A 15232-nucleotide genomic window follows, 5' to 3' on the forward strand; every position below is an offset into this window, starting at 1 on the left:
TGATACTACCACACTGGTCTCTGTCCTCACCTCCACAGGTGTCTGCTGCTACGGCCCTCCTGACAGGCCCTATTTCTGAGCCCCTGTTATGCAATCCTCCAAATCTTCTTTTCGCCCTCCTTTCTCCCCTCCCCCCCTTTCTCCGCTCCCACTTTCTCCTTTCCCTCCTTCTCTCCTTTTCCCTCCTCCTTATGCCCCGCCCTCTCCCCTATCCCCCACACTACCCCTCCTGCACCCCACCTTCCCTCTGTCACCGCCCTAATCTTCTTTCCCCCCCCTCTCACCCATCACTCCAGTCACATGAAGATGGCACTCTGGAACGCCAGATCCATCTGCAACAAAACCACAACAATTCCTGATTTATTCTTTTGCCTCAACCTCCACTTTCTATGGTTAACTGAAACCTGGATCCCCCCCCATAAAACTTCTGTCCCTGCTTCCTTAACCACCACCTTCTCCTCTTTCTCTCATACCCCTCGCGCTACTGGCCGTGGCGGAGGTGTTGGCATTCTCTACCACCCCAAGTTCATCTCCTCCCCCTCCTCTCCAACTCTCCCTTCTTTCCCTTCCTTTGAATTCCTTTACAAATCATTCTCCTCTCCCCACCCCAATTTCTCTCCTGATTATCTATCAACCCCCTGGCCCTCTTTCCTCCTTCTATGAAGACCTGGATCACCTCCTCTCACTTATTTCTCCCTCCCCCTCTCCTCTGTCAGTACTTGGCAATTTTAATCTTCATCTCCCTTCTCCCCCTCATTCCTCTCCCCTCCTCTCCATCCTTGATTCCTACCTCCTTTCCGCTATCCCCATCTCTCCTACACACTCCTCTGGCTCCACCCTTGACCTCATCTTCAACTCTTCCTACCCCCCTTCACCTGTCTCTACCCTTCCTGTCTACCTCTCTGACCATGCATTACTCTCCTTTTCCCTTTCTCCTCTCCTTCTCTCCTCCTCTCGTTGCCCTTCCCCTCCAGTCTACTCGTGGCGTGACTTCCGCAACTTCGACCTCTCCGTCTTCACCGACACTTGCACTTCTCTTCTCCCATCTCTCCATGACTATTCCTTATTATCGGCGAATGATGCTCTTTCCTCCCTTTCCTCTGCTATTTCATCCTCCCCTGAGCATCTCTACCCTCTTTCTTCCTTCGGCACAACCCTCTCAGCCTTGGCTCACTCCTCATCTCCTCTCTATGAGACGCCTTCTCAGACGTCTCGAGAGACTATGGCTCAAAACTCCCTCGCTATCTAACCAAACCTCTTACTTCTCTTATCACTCCATCTACAAATCTTGTCTGACCTCAGCCAAATCTTCTTACTTCTCTAACCGACTCCAATCTCAAGCGACTCACCACAACTGTATCTTCCAAACTCTCTCTCCACTCCTCTCTCCCCCCACTCCCGATCCCTCCTCCAATTCTTCTCTCTCTCCTTCAGACTTCGCTAACTTCTTCTCTTCTAAGATTGTTTCCCTTCGGCAAAAAATTCACACCCCCACCTCTGATTTCCCTTCTTCTTCTCCCCCCTCCTCCCTCCTGCATGTCCTTCTTCTTGCCCGCCTCCCCTTTGGAAGTCTCCCCCCTCCTATCCAAAGCCTACCCTACGTCTGCCCCTTCTGACCCTCTCCCTTCCCTTCTGATCCCTAAGATTTACCCTTTTCTTGTCCCCTACCTCACCTCCTTCTTCAACATCTGTTTCTTCTCAGCTACCTTTCCCTCTGCCTTTAAACATGCCACGATCATCCCCATACTTAAGAAACCTTCTGCTGACTCACGTCTCACCTCGAATTTCAGACCTATCTCTCTTCTCCCTTTCCACTCCAAGCTTCTCGAACGCCTTGCCTACTCTCAACTTTCATCCTTTGTCACTAATTCCTCTCTCCTACCACCCTTCCAATCAGGCTTTCGTCCTAAACACTCCACTGAAACTGCTCTCACCTCTATTCTGAACTCCTTTCTTACTGCAGGCCATGCCAAACAATCCTCTATCCTTATTCTCCTCGATCTCTCTGCTGCCTTTGACACTGTCGATCACCCCCTCCTCCTTCACACTCTCTCCTCCTTTGGCTTCAAGGGCTCTCTACTCAACTGGTTATCCTCTTACCTCTCTTCCCGCTCTTTTACTGTCTCCTGGGGTGGCCGGTCCTCTCCTAGCTATCCTCTTGCATATGGTGTACCCCAAGGCTCTGTGCTAGGCCCTTTCCTCTTCTCTCTTTACACCTCCCTCATTGCTCCTGTTATCTCCTCGTTTGCCTTCTCCCACCACTTCTATGCTAACAACACTCAACCCTTCCTCTCCTTTTCGTCCTTCTCAACTGACCTCCACCTACAACTCTCTTCCTGCCTTACTGCCATCAAGAACTGGATGTCTTCCCGTTTTCCCTCTCTCAACACCGACAAGACAGAAGTCATATTATTTCCCTCTAACTCTCTTCCTCCTCCCTCTCCTTCCCCTTTCATTCACTTCCCTCCCTCCAATCTCCCCATCTCTCCTCAGGCTCTTAACTTAGGCGTTCTCTTCAACTCCTCTCTCTCCTTCTCCCAACACATTTCCCTCACTTCTCACTCCTGCCGCTTCCACCTCTTCAACATTCGCAAAATCTGCCCCTCTCTCACTTTCCACGCTACTAAACTCTTAATCTCCTCCCTCATCTTATCCCGCCTCTTCTACTGCTCTACCTTACTCTTTGGACTTCCTACTTATCACCTTGCCCCTCTTAAATCCATTTACCACTCTGCTGTCCGCACCCTCCGTCTCCTTACCTCCCGTGATTTCATCTCTTCCTCTCTCTCCTACCTTGGCTGGCTTCCTTTTCACTCCCAACTTAAATTTCAATTTCTCTATCTTGTCTTCAAATCTCCCTATGGTCTTGCCCCTCCTTATCTCTCCTCCCTTCTCTCCTTCTACTCCCTCTCCCGTTCCCTTCGGTCCGCTGACCATTTCCTTCTCACTTCACCCCCACCCCCCTGTGCCTCCTCCCGTTTTCGCTCCTTCCAGCTATTAGCTCCTCTACACTGGAACTCCCTTCCACTTGCTATCCGTTCTTCCCCCACCTTCACTTCATTCCGCACTTCCCTTAAATCTCTCCTTCTCCATCCTCCTCCTTGAAACCCCTACCCCCGTTCTACTTCCCCCTTCTTCACTTTTTTCCCTGACTCTCTCCATTCCCCTCCCATACCCCCTCTTCTTCCCTCCCTTTCCTCCTCCTGCCCTCTTCCTTCACTCCCCCTAACCTGTCCCATCTCCCTTTCCTCCCTCCCCTTCAGTTAATTGCTCTTTTCACGGTTTTGTAGTTTGATTGATTCACATTGTATGCTTGAACTGTTTTATTGTTCATGTTTTATGTATTATGTTGTTCCATGTACAGCGCTTTGGCGTAAGGCACTTTATAAATCACTAAAATACAAATACAAATACAAATGACATTCCTTGGGAACCAAAACCTGAGCTCCAGTGAATAATAGTCCGACAACAGTTTATATTTTTGGAAACACAGATCAGTTTATTGGAGCATACAACACGAAGGGTGCAGTCCCAGCCCTAAAGCATCATGGTTCATGACCATCTATACCACAAAACGCCTAGCCCCCAAAAAAGTGAGGCAAAAAATCAGTGTTCCGATGTCGCCTTGCCGCCTCCATGCATGTCGCAAGGCACCGGACATACGCTCCAGATTGGTGCACATAGTGCTTCTCCCTCGAGCCACTGCACATGAAGGTGAGGAGGTTCCAGTGTACATAAGGGATCCAATGCCCGTCGTCCGAGTTTGGCTTGAGCGCGGCCATCGGGAAGCCAGCCCACGGTCCAAGCCGTGGCATACTCCTCCCCAGCTACGACTGCCCCGAACTCTGCCTGTGACAGAAATTGAACAATTAGTACAAAATAAAGCCATGAATTTCCCACAATTCTCTTACACCCACTTAAACCTTGATCTCCTCTGAAAACGTAAAAATGAATACAAATTGAAGCATGCAAGCATTTTAAACCTTTTCCCTGATGCACACCCTGGTCTATGCTAAAAATTAGAACAATTATACACCATGAAGCAAGAAATTTAACACAGTGTCCTTTGCACCCACTTACACCTTGATGTCCGCTGAAAACGTAAAAATGTATACAAATTGAAGCCTGGAAGTCTTTGACACCTTTTCCTTTTCCCTATTCCACCCTGGTCTATGCTAAAAAATTGGAATTATACAGAATGAAGCAAGAAATTTAACACACTTTCTTTTGTACCCACTTACACCTCGATCTCCTCTTAAAATGTAAAAATTAATACACATTGAAGCAAGCAAGCCTTTGAAACAATTTCCCTTTACCCCCACTCACACCTCGGTCTCTGCTTGAAAAAAATGGATCAATTAATACCCAACTAAGATTAATAATAATAATAATTAATTAAAAATTAATTAATTAATTAATAATTAATACCCATTGCATAGGGGTGGTCTTGGGGTGCCGAATTTCAGGGCATACCACCTGGCTTTCTTTTGAGAATTTTTGGTTCCATTTGTGGAGGACTTGCAGGATGTCTGGGTAGAGGCTGAAACCAGTTTCCATGGGCCTCTTACTCCAAGAGCTGTGTTGACTTCGGTCTCTAGACAGAGTTGTGGACATGATTTGCTGATGGATAACGTGAGGAGCGCCTGGAAGGGCTTGTGTCGTTATTTGAAGGTGGACGCTTTGAGGGAGCCCTGTGCCTCGGTGTGGCTAAAACCTGCTATCAAAATAGATGGCAAGGTTGTCTTTTGGGCAGATTGGTTTCTGGGTGGGGTGAGGTGGGTTGCTGGTCTGTTTACAAATGGTCGTTGAATGAATGCAAGGGAATTGCAGCAACAATATGGTATTGAAAACTTTAGACCCTCTGATTTTGTGAAGCTTAAACGTGCGATTGGAGTTGTGGATTTGGAGAGGAAAATTGCATTGGATCTGTTTGCAAGGAATTTGGTGGGTTCGGGTGGGGGACTGGCCAGTCGCCTGTATAAAGCATTTGTGTCGTGTTATCAGGGGAATGATTCTTTAAGAGAGGAATGGGGCAGGAGAATCAGATTGGATATCACAGAGGGCTTATGGCAAAACATGTGTATGAATGTGAAGTTGTGCTCGCTGGGACTCACGGAAAGATCGAGACAGATTAAAATTCTTAATCAAATTTATTGGACGCCTCAGAGAATGTGTAAAAGAGGGTTGTTGGAGAGTGCAGATTGTTGGAGATGTTCATGTGAGATTGGTACGATGGAACATCTGCTATGGGATTGTAGGCTGGTGAGACTGTTTTGGGGTGAGATTGGACGTGTGTGTGTGATGAAGTGATTGTTGGTCTCCCGGTCTTGGATTTTAGTGTGATCATATTGGGGAGTGATGAGTCTTTGGATGATCTCACTCAAAGTGAGAAGAAGTGGTTGTTCAGAGGGGCGATGACTGGTAAAAGAATTATATTGAGGAACTGGAAGAATGCTTTGACATTGAATGTGACATTGAATGTGGAGACGTGGTTGTCTGAGATGCATGAATTGGCAAATTTGGAGAGAGTGATGTATAGGAGACTTGGTAAATTGGCTTTGTTTGAGAAAATATGGGTAGATTTTTGCAGTTGTTTTAAATTGACATTATAGTTGTATGGTGGGGGGGTAATTGAGTGATGTATTTGAGATGTTGGGGATTTAGGGTATTGTAAACCTCGCTGTGTACATAGTACTGTGTAAAATGTTGTGCTTTTCTTGTGTTTTTTTTTCATGTGTTATTTGATTTACGCAGATTGTATTGGGATTTGTTATGGATGTTGTGTAAATAAAGTTTCAGGAATACCCAACTAAGAAAGCCAACCATTGAAACTATTTACAACACCGCCACTTACACCTTGATCCTCTGCTCAACCTACATTCCCCCCTCCCTGTCTTTGTCTGACTTGATAACTCGGACCCTAGTTCATCAATCTGCGCTCCCCAACCTACACCTGGGTGCGGGTGGGTGGGCAATTCGATGGAGGCGGACTGGAAAGAGGCCGTGCTCCAGTCCTCCTCCGTATTTGTAGGCAGTCCCCAGGGCGGGCCGGAAATGCCTGCCCTGGAGACGGCCCGCCCCCACTCGTGACGGAGCAGAAGGGGGAGTGACCTGCCTAGCCACGAGGGGAGGGGGGCAGCCAGAGGGGCACCCACGCAATGTGGGACGTCCCACGAGCGCCCCCGGCAGGCACTGGAACATCCCCTTAGCCGCATCAGCCCCCATTGGTGCCCCCTCGTTGTCATGTGAGGATGACATACCTTGGGAACCAAAACCTGAGCAGCCAGTGAATAATAGTCCGACAACAGTTTACATTTTTGGAAACACAGATCACAGTTTATTGGATCATACAACACAAAGGGGGCAGTTCCAGCCCTAAAGCATCATGGTTCATGACCATCTATACCACAAAATGCCTAGCCCCCAAAAAAGTGTGGCAAAAAATCTGAATGTTCCGTGTCCCCCTGCCGCCTCCATGCATGTCGCAAGGCACCGGACATACGCTCCAGATTGGTGCACAGAGTGCTTCTCCCTCAGGCCACTGCACATGAAGGTAAGGAGTCTCCAGTGTCCATAAGGGTTCCAATGTTTGGCTCGAGCACCGCCATTGGGAAACCAGCCCACGGTTCAAGCCGTGGCGTACTCCTCCCCGGCTAGGACTGCCCCGAACTGAGCCACGATTTGAGCATGGGGTGGCCCCCCCGCGACCCCCAATGTCCCCATGCTCCAACAATTTACCATCTCACTCATTTACACCCGGCCTTCATGAGGGTCCCTAAGATGGCGGTAGGGAACAAGTTGTAACCCTTCTCCGCTAGATGCACGCCGTCAGGAGTATAGTGGGAAGGAATTGAGTGTAGCAGTGTGTATCTCACAAAGCCAAAGCCATTTGCAAGCGTAAACCTTTCAATGCCTTTATTGAGCCTGCACCTAGATTTTTCCATTGCCCTCTGTGATTCACCCCTGCGCCATTGCAGCCTGGGCAACATTTCTGACCATATCCCTTTTGCCCTGGTAACTCCTGAGCCAGTGCCCATAGGCCCACTTAGATCTGTGCCCATAATCGTCACCTTCCCATGGTTGCGAGGTCAATGCCCCCCAAAAGGACCACTAGCACCCTAGGAGCAGGCCTCCATTGCAAATGCCTGTGGACTGCCGGCAATAGCAAGTGCCAACTCATCCCCGATGTACCTAACCACACTATTTTATTCAGATCCATCCCTAGGTTGGAACACAAGTGCCAGTGTCGAGCTGCGACCTCAGCCCGTGTTACAAAGGAATGTCCCACAATCCGTACTGTGTCATCTGTGGGTAAAAAGTTTCAATGAGTTAAGAGAAAAAGATTTGTGAAGAAAACATAAATCAGCGTATCATGCAGGAATCATACCATCTCTCGGCTGCAGGCAAACCTTACGTCCCTGCTGCTGGGTGCTCTGCCGCCCCCTGAGGTCTTACATAAAGCTGAAATCTGTTTGACTGCCACCTCCCAATCCTCATGATATCGGGTGCTGGTATATACCTGTAAAAGTGCCGCAGTGGACGCCCCTATGCGAAAGCTGTGGGATGACCAGCCCCGCTCCCTCATTCCTATTGCCCCCAAAGTTGTAGACAGGACCTTTCTAAACTGGTAGTTAGTCAGTGGTAAACCGCTTTGGTGCACCAGTAGCGTGCCCGGCTGTTGGGGCCTCATGGTCAGGTACCCTTTTAACAAACGCACTGGACAGCTGCTGTTATGGTTGCATTGGTGGAGCTCCACCCTCTTCCCCTTCCCCGCCTGGTCCGTCTTACTTTTGCATATTCCAATCATCAGCTTCTCCCTGTTTGTCTCTGAACAGATTTGCACATCCCCCACTGCTATCGCCCCATAACACGAAAAATCAGCCTTACCTGCTTCCACTAGCTCGCTGATCCTAAAGGCCCCAAAAAAATGCCAGTGAAAATGTGGCCCTGAAAAGTGCTACCTCAAATCCATCAAAGCATATTTCCGGTAATGCAAGTAGCTTATTCAACAAATCTAAGTCAATTGGCTTCTGGTTGTCCCGCTTGGGCCCCTCAGCCTGGCCCCATCCCTTCAAAGCCATGCAAACCCTACGGTTTGCAGTGGAATGCTATGGCAGCCAGATGGGCAGCTGCCCAGCTCCTGCTCTTACTGTTACCATGCACCCATACCACAAATGCCTGTACCTGTTCCAGAGAACCTCCCCTGATGTTCTTGTTCTCAATCATGTGGATGAACTTACCATAGCCCTGCCGGTACCGGGATCTGACGCCTGGTGTGAGCGATCGCTCCCCCATTTTCCAGAGCGCCTGGTCCATGTCACGAGCTGCCACCACTCGCTCCTGAAGGCCATTCGCTCCGCGTTTGCCTTTGGATGTGCCGCCCGGAACTTGTGACACTGGAAACGAGAAAGAGAGTCAGCCACAATATTTACCACACCCTGTACATGTCTGGCAGTGAATTCAGTGTTTCTTCTCAAGGACACCACCACCAGCCCTCTGAGTACTGCCGGGCAAGAGGCTGACTGCAAGTTGATGGCCTGAACCACAGCTTTGTTGTCGCACCAAAATCGCACCCTCCTCTTGCCCAATTCACTGGGCCATAGCATGAGTGCCAGTACAATAGGAAATAACTCCAAAGCCATGATATTCTTGGTCTTCCCCTGCTTATGCCACTGGCCTGGCCATCTCTGGGCGCACCACTCACAGGCCAGTATCACCCCAAAGCCTTCACTCCCTGAGGCATCAGAGTACAACTGCAGTTCTTCACTGGACTGCCAAGGGCCCCTCCATAACGTGACCCCATTCAAGACTTTGAGAAATGCCCGCCACATGCGCAGGTCTTCTTTCAGCCCTGCCCCTAAGCGATGTGATGGTGGGCCATTTTCACCCCCGCTGTTGCCCTGGCTAACATGCGTGTGAATACTCTTCCAACATGGATGACCTTTGCAGCAAAATTTAGCTTCCCCAGTAGTTGCTGGACCCTCTTCAAAGTTGTCCTGTCTCTTTCCAACGTGGCCCCAATTTCCCCAATCAATTCTTTCACTTTGTCTCAGGGCAGTCTGCAGGTGCCCTCAATGGTGTCTATCTCAATGCCCAAGAAAGTCAACACTTCAGTGGGCCCCTGTGTCTTTTCTGGCACTAACGGGATACCCATTCTATCCATCAACCCTTGAAATGAGGACAGAGCTTGCATACAATCCCCAGAACCCTCTTGCCCAATTAACAAGAAATCATCCAGATAATGGATCATGATCCGCTCCCCTCCACCCTGCGGGTGACCCATTCGAGAAATGTACCGAAAGCCTCAAAATAAGAACACGACACGGAGCAAACCATTGGCATTCACTTATCCAAGTAAAAAAGGCCCTCCCAATGAAAACGCAACAGATGAAAACTCTCTGGGTGTACCGGGAGGAGTCTAAATGCAGATTCGATGTCTACTTTTGCCAAGAGAGCCCTTCAGCCTGCGGCAGCAACCAACGTCATGGCCTGATCAAATGAGGCATAGTGTACTGAACATTTGCCCTAATCCAACCAGTCATTCACTGAATCCCCCTTGGGATAGGGCAGGTGGTGTATTAGTATGAACTTGCCTTTCTCTTTTTTAGGCACAATTCCTAGTGGGGAGATGATGCAGTTTGGGAGAGGCGGGATGGAAAAATGGGCTGCTACCCTCCCCAGTTCCACCTCCTTTGCAATTTTTTGGGTGACCACCAGTGGATGTTGTAGTGCCGAGGGGAGATTTTTCGCCATCCGTCCAGTCAAGGGATCTTCATAAGGAATCCTAAATCCCTCGGAGAACCCTCCCCACAGCAATTCCCTATCCCCGGCACTCAGGTATTCCTGCAGAAATTCAAGGAGCACCCCTCTGTCCACCGGGGATGGTCCCATTGACCAAACCCTCTCATTGGCCTCCTTTTTGTCTCCCCACTCAAACCCCCGTCTGTTTTGAAGCATGAAATGCTTGGGTGGCTGCCTCCGTATTTTGAACATTGATGAGAGAAACGGCACTTGCTTCCCATGTGCAAGACCCTTTATTGAATGACCTACATGCTTTACCCTCTCTGAATCCCCCTTTTGTTTGGTCCCTCCCGTCCTGTCTCTGTTTTCCTTCCATGGCTCCCCTGTTGGCCTGTTCCCCCCTCCCAGTCAGGTGGGGGTGATTGAAATGGCTGCCACTCCTTCTTGGAGTCCCCCTTATTCGCCCATGGCCACCCCTCTCCCCTGCCCGCCCACATCATTGGGCAGGCTGGTCCTTTCCTTACCTCCCATAAACTCCGTCCATGCATCCATATCCTTGTGATCCCACCTCATCTCTGGTTCCCGGACTATCCTTCTTCTAAATGCTCTATCATAGTCTATCCAACCCGTGGTCCCATATTTTCTATACTCAGTCGTTATTCCCTTTTTATATGTCATCAAAGCCTGACCATCGTTTGGGAATTTCTCCAACCAGACTGCTGCCAATAGATCAAATGACAACTCCAAATTCTGTATGTTCTCCTCTGGTCTTACCCTCTTCTGCCTCTTTCTGTCCTCTTCCCTGCTAATGTTAAAATCTGGTCCTGCGTTTTCCATCTCCAGAATGCACATTATGTCACATTGCTCCCTTGCCCATATTCTTTCTTTAAAATCCTTAAGCACATGCCAAGCCACCCCACAAGTGGAAGTTATTAAGGGTGCATATGCAACCCGCTGAATGGTAGCCCCTACTGCCTCAATGGCCAGCGTGACAGTTTTGGCTGCACTGACTGTCACCATTGGTTGCAGGGCTGCCACCGGTGTGGGTGCGGTCGTTGTGGGTGCTGGGACCACCGCCCCTAACACTGGTGTCATGATACTTGCTGTGCTACCCCCGTACTCCTCTGCAATTGTCCCGCAACCTCAGACGCAGATGAGACATTACATTTTTCCGCCAGGACTTGTAGCCCGGTATACCCAAATACTGCCTTGCTCTGTAATGCTTGTGGTCCTGGTTGCGTGCTCCCCCCCACTTTACCCAGAGTTGCTAGCTGTGGTGGGGCTCCCCACGCTTTCCTTAACCCATTACTGGGTGCACCTGCAGGGGGAAAAATGGGTCTCCGCAATAACTTCAACATTTCACCAAGTGTTTCGTTCAATTTAGCACTCATCCCTGCCATCACTGCCGGTAATGAACTCAATAAATCGGTAACGGGGGAAGTTGGGATAGGCTCCGCCACACGTGAAGCACCTGCTGGCGACTGCCCTCCAATGGGGGCCACTGGTTCCTCTGGTGTTTGTGGAGGGCCGATCAATGGCTGTGCCGCCCTGCTTTTCCTAGCCGCCCGTTACTTTGGGGTCGTTGTAACATGGACCCCCAAACCTGCTCCCGCCAGCTCTATTACGGCCATCACCAATTGAGTCTTACCTTACCTGGTGTTGGGTGTCCTATTAGGAGTCGGGACACTGGTCGGTGGTGACTCTGTGATTGGGGGGGGTGTCTGGAACAGCGTAAACTTGTGCTTCAACTGTGCGCTGATGAGGAAGTAGCCCTTGTCCTTCAATCAGCCTTTTCTCTGCCCAGTCCTTTCCTCTGGCACGCTTTTGTTCCTGGAATCGTGCGAACAACCTGGCTTCCTCATGGAATTCGTTGGCTGATGTGTCCAAAACTGTCTCCACCCCTGAAAACATGTTTGGTGACCCTATCTGAGACATTTCTACGGAAACCTGTAGCTGGGTGAAAAAGAAGAACAAATTAATTACCATACATTAACCTGATTATTTCCTGCTCCTCACTGCTTTAAATACTAACTAACTGGGGATTAAGATATTATTCGCAATTTAAACCTCCCAACATCTTGGTTCTGACCCCCGCTTCCCCTTTCGAAACTCCAGCTCCTGTTCATTTTCGCAAATCTTTCTTGCTGCTGTTTTTTAACAGGAGTGCATTTTGATCCAAAAAAAAAAAACCTTACTGATGCGTACGCGCTCTCCACTGTACCTTCCTCACCCTAAAAAGTGGTCCTTTCCAGCTGCCCTATAGACCTGTTTTTGGTAAAAAATTAAAATTGTTATTCCCATATGTTGAAAAAACCTTTCGTCCGAGTATAGACCACCTGGTGCCAAGCCATACAACGTCTGTGAAATCGTGTGATGCAAACGGAGGTGCGCCACACTAAACCCCAAGATAATTCCAACGCATGAAACAGTACATTAAAACACCATACATTAATTTGTCAGCCAGCATGCTGGCCCGCAAAGTGAAAATGCCTCTCAAGTCCCTGTGTAGCAATTTTGTAGGCCCCTGAAAAATAGAACAATACAACCTGCACCGCGGTTAAACCATACGAACCACAAATACGTTTTAATCAAACCATAATATTGAAACCCATTGCCTACACCGCGCTTCGTTGTAACCCCTTCAACAGCACAAACGTATGCCTTAAATTCGAAATATTGGAACATCAACCCTTGTCAACGCCCTGAGTTCAAAACATTAAGATCGCATCGCCCTGTACTTAGTGGCTTGTTTCTTACTAGGCCACTGAAACACTTGTGCATAGGCGTGTTCTAAATACCAAATCCTCCCGTACGTATCATATTCCATCATTACTATTATAATGACTTTGCCTCCCAACTTCGCACTGGACAAATGAAACACTTGTGCGTGTTTATAACATAAACGAAGCATTTGAGGTTTCAATTCCGCACCAACCCGTTTTTAACCTTTTAAATACCACATGCTGCAATTAGATTATGAAAATGAAAACCCACCCCACACATGTTACGCCTTTGAGTGTCATATTTGGGTGCAAATAGGTAGCCCGACAAAGTAATCAAGAACACATCCTAATCCATTAAAAATAACGTACACGCTGCATTCGAATGTTACCTTAAAACACATTTAACCATGCCAACCACACCGTGGTTGCCCCTGCAACGCAACAAACAAAATTGCCTCCCCATGGCAGTGTTGCAGGCCATCTTCAGAGTTGCACCCTTTTTCCCTTCCTTACAAGCCCCAACCCGATGCGTTCACCCGATGTGTTTCAATTACCAATCCAACTTTTGCACACTGGATTTCAACCCATTGGAACAATAAACAATGTCATTTTAAAACTACTGGTCGTACCTCAGCGTGGTTCATCCCCATTTATTAATCCGCCCCATGGTTCACCCCCTTCCATGTCCCCAGCCTATGTGTTCTCCAGCCTTCTCCCCATTAACAAATCGACAATTGAAACCCATCTCCCGCTCGGTATCTCTACCCATTTTGAAATCACTACCCGTCTCCCATTAATGACTCTCACATCAAAAACCCCAACGCGGAGCACTTTGAGTCTCCTCTAGCCACACACCCTAACAAGGTATTTCCCCTACGTTGCTGGTTTCATTTGTGCTAAGCAGCATGTAGTATTCAAATAATCCAGTGAACCTCCCCCGCCTTGCACCGCGGTTCACAGTTTCCATCGTAAATATTTGATTGTGCCACTGTACACCCTCTCCCCCCGTGCACCGCGGGTAACCCAAGCCCCAGACTAACATTCCCTTCTGCATGCCATGCCCAGATCAGTGTCCCCTATTCCACGTGCAATCGCCACAAACCGCCAAGTCATCCCCTTTCAAAAAGCTGTTCCATGCGACCACGTGGCGCGATGTTCATAACTTCCCAACACCATGGCCCGCCGGCCCATCGAACCAACAAACACGGTTTCCCAAATGTTTACACATGGCAAACACCCGTATGGCGACAAAATTGTGTTCCCCAACGCAGCAACTGCCCGAAAAAACAACAAAATTTGCTCCGACAGCCGGAGCAGCCATCCTGCCCGGGGGTGTGCCATGTGGCTGTTTTTCTTATTCGCCCACCTTGTGTCCGCACCTCGCGGGAACTGTGCTGCAGCCCACGGGCAGAGGGATGAACGGTGGACTGGGGATTGACCCCAAACACACATTTTTGAACTTACAGTTCCAAGACAAGTGTAATTAAAATGATGACCTGAAGATGCCTTCCCCATAAACAACAATTGCAAGAATGTGTATTTAGATGACGCCACCAAGATGGCGAAACAACTGCAGCCATTGCGTACTCACATCCTTGTAACTCTCAATACATGAAGCATGTTCTCAATGTACAGCCTTGTAACCCTCCAACATGAAGCGCTTTCATAATATCGACATACCAAATACAAACACATACCAAAACAAGACCATCCCGCACCAGGGGTTGTGTCTAAACAAAATGAATCCGGGCAAAGACCAGCGTCGTGCCCCACGAAGGAGCGAGTCCTCAGTGGACCTGAGACCTCCCCTACATCAGTTATTCCCTTTTAATACTTACAACGCTGCACAACCGCAAGAACACAGCAGCACACGAAACTCCCGACACAGGAACGCAATTCGACGGAGGACTGGAAAGAGGCCGTGCTCCAGTCCTCCTCCATATTTGTCTTGCTGAAATTTGTGCTGGTGTTTCATGTGCCCTGGAGGATGTTGCCCTTGTCCTCATGGCAACAAGTCTTGCTTAAGTTTTCTCTGGCATCTCATTTGCCCTGGAGAAAGTTGCTCTTGTCCTCTGGTCGGCAAAGAGTGCTGCTGTTTGATGTTGTGTTTCAGAAGCTCTTGATATTGATTTTCACTTTGCATCAGATGAAGCTTTTCCAAGTAATGTTCGTTTTAGGTGTGGCATGTTTCAGTTGCTCTTGGCACATTTGAGAAAGTGTTGAAGAAAGATTGATTGATTGTGCTCTCTTCTCGTAAATGAACTTAAGTAAACTGTAACCTTGCCATTTCCCATATTTGGAGTGGCGTGCTAAACATTTTTTTATTCCCTTTTAAAATGCTTTAATAAACACTTTCGAACTGTATACCAGAGTAATACATTTCAAAGCAATAACCAACACATCGAACATTTTGCTTCAGACATTTTCCACATGTTGCCTTGTTCCGAATCGGGCGAGCATCAGTAAATAAGGGTGTCTACGGAGTTAATTTTTTGCATCCATAGACTACAATCTTGCCCCAGACAAATGAGGAATCCATGCAAAATTTGGTAGCAGTGGGTTCAACGGTTGGATTTGTATAACCGGACAAACATACACACATACATACATTCAGCTTTATATATAAGGATTGATAATGTGATCAGATAAATGCTAAAAGAAGAGCACAAACATGTACCAATGGAAACCGCCTTGTGCCCCATAAAACATATTTGCCTTTATCCACTGCTTAGCAAGTAAAGCCACATGTACACATTTACCATCCCTTC

The 15232-nt window shown here is 48.3% G+C and overlaps 1 long non-coding RNA gene across 1 annotated transcript; it reads right to left on the bottom strand.

Moving 5' to 3' along the window:
* Positions 1-3503: 3503 nt before the first annotated feature.
* Positions 3504-14523, bottom strand: LOC138581819 (uncharacterized). The gene is made up of 4 exons (XR_011304803.1): positions 14303-14523; positions 11395-11694; positions 8241-8396; positions 3504-3849 (listed from the first exon to the last, which is right to left on the bottom strand). It is a non-coding gene; the product is annotated as an uncharacterized lncRNA (long non-coding RNA).
* Positions 14524-15232: the final 709 nt, after the last annotated feature.

Source organism: Ambystoma mexicanum, chromosome 3q (genome assembly GCF_040938575.1).
Source record: "Ambystoma mexicanum isolate Mex_15411 chromosome 3q, UKY_AmexF1_1, whole genome shotgun sequence".
Classification (NCBI taxonomy): domain Eukaryota; kingdom Metazoa; phylum Chordata; class Amphibia; order Caudata; family Ambystomatidae; genus Ambystoma; species Ambystoma mexicanum.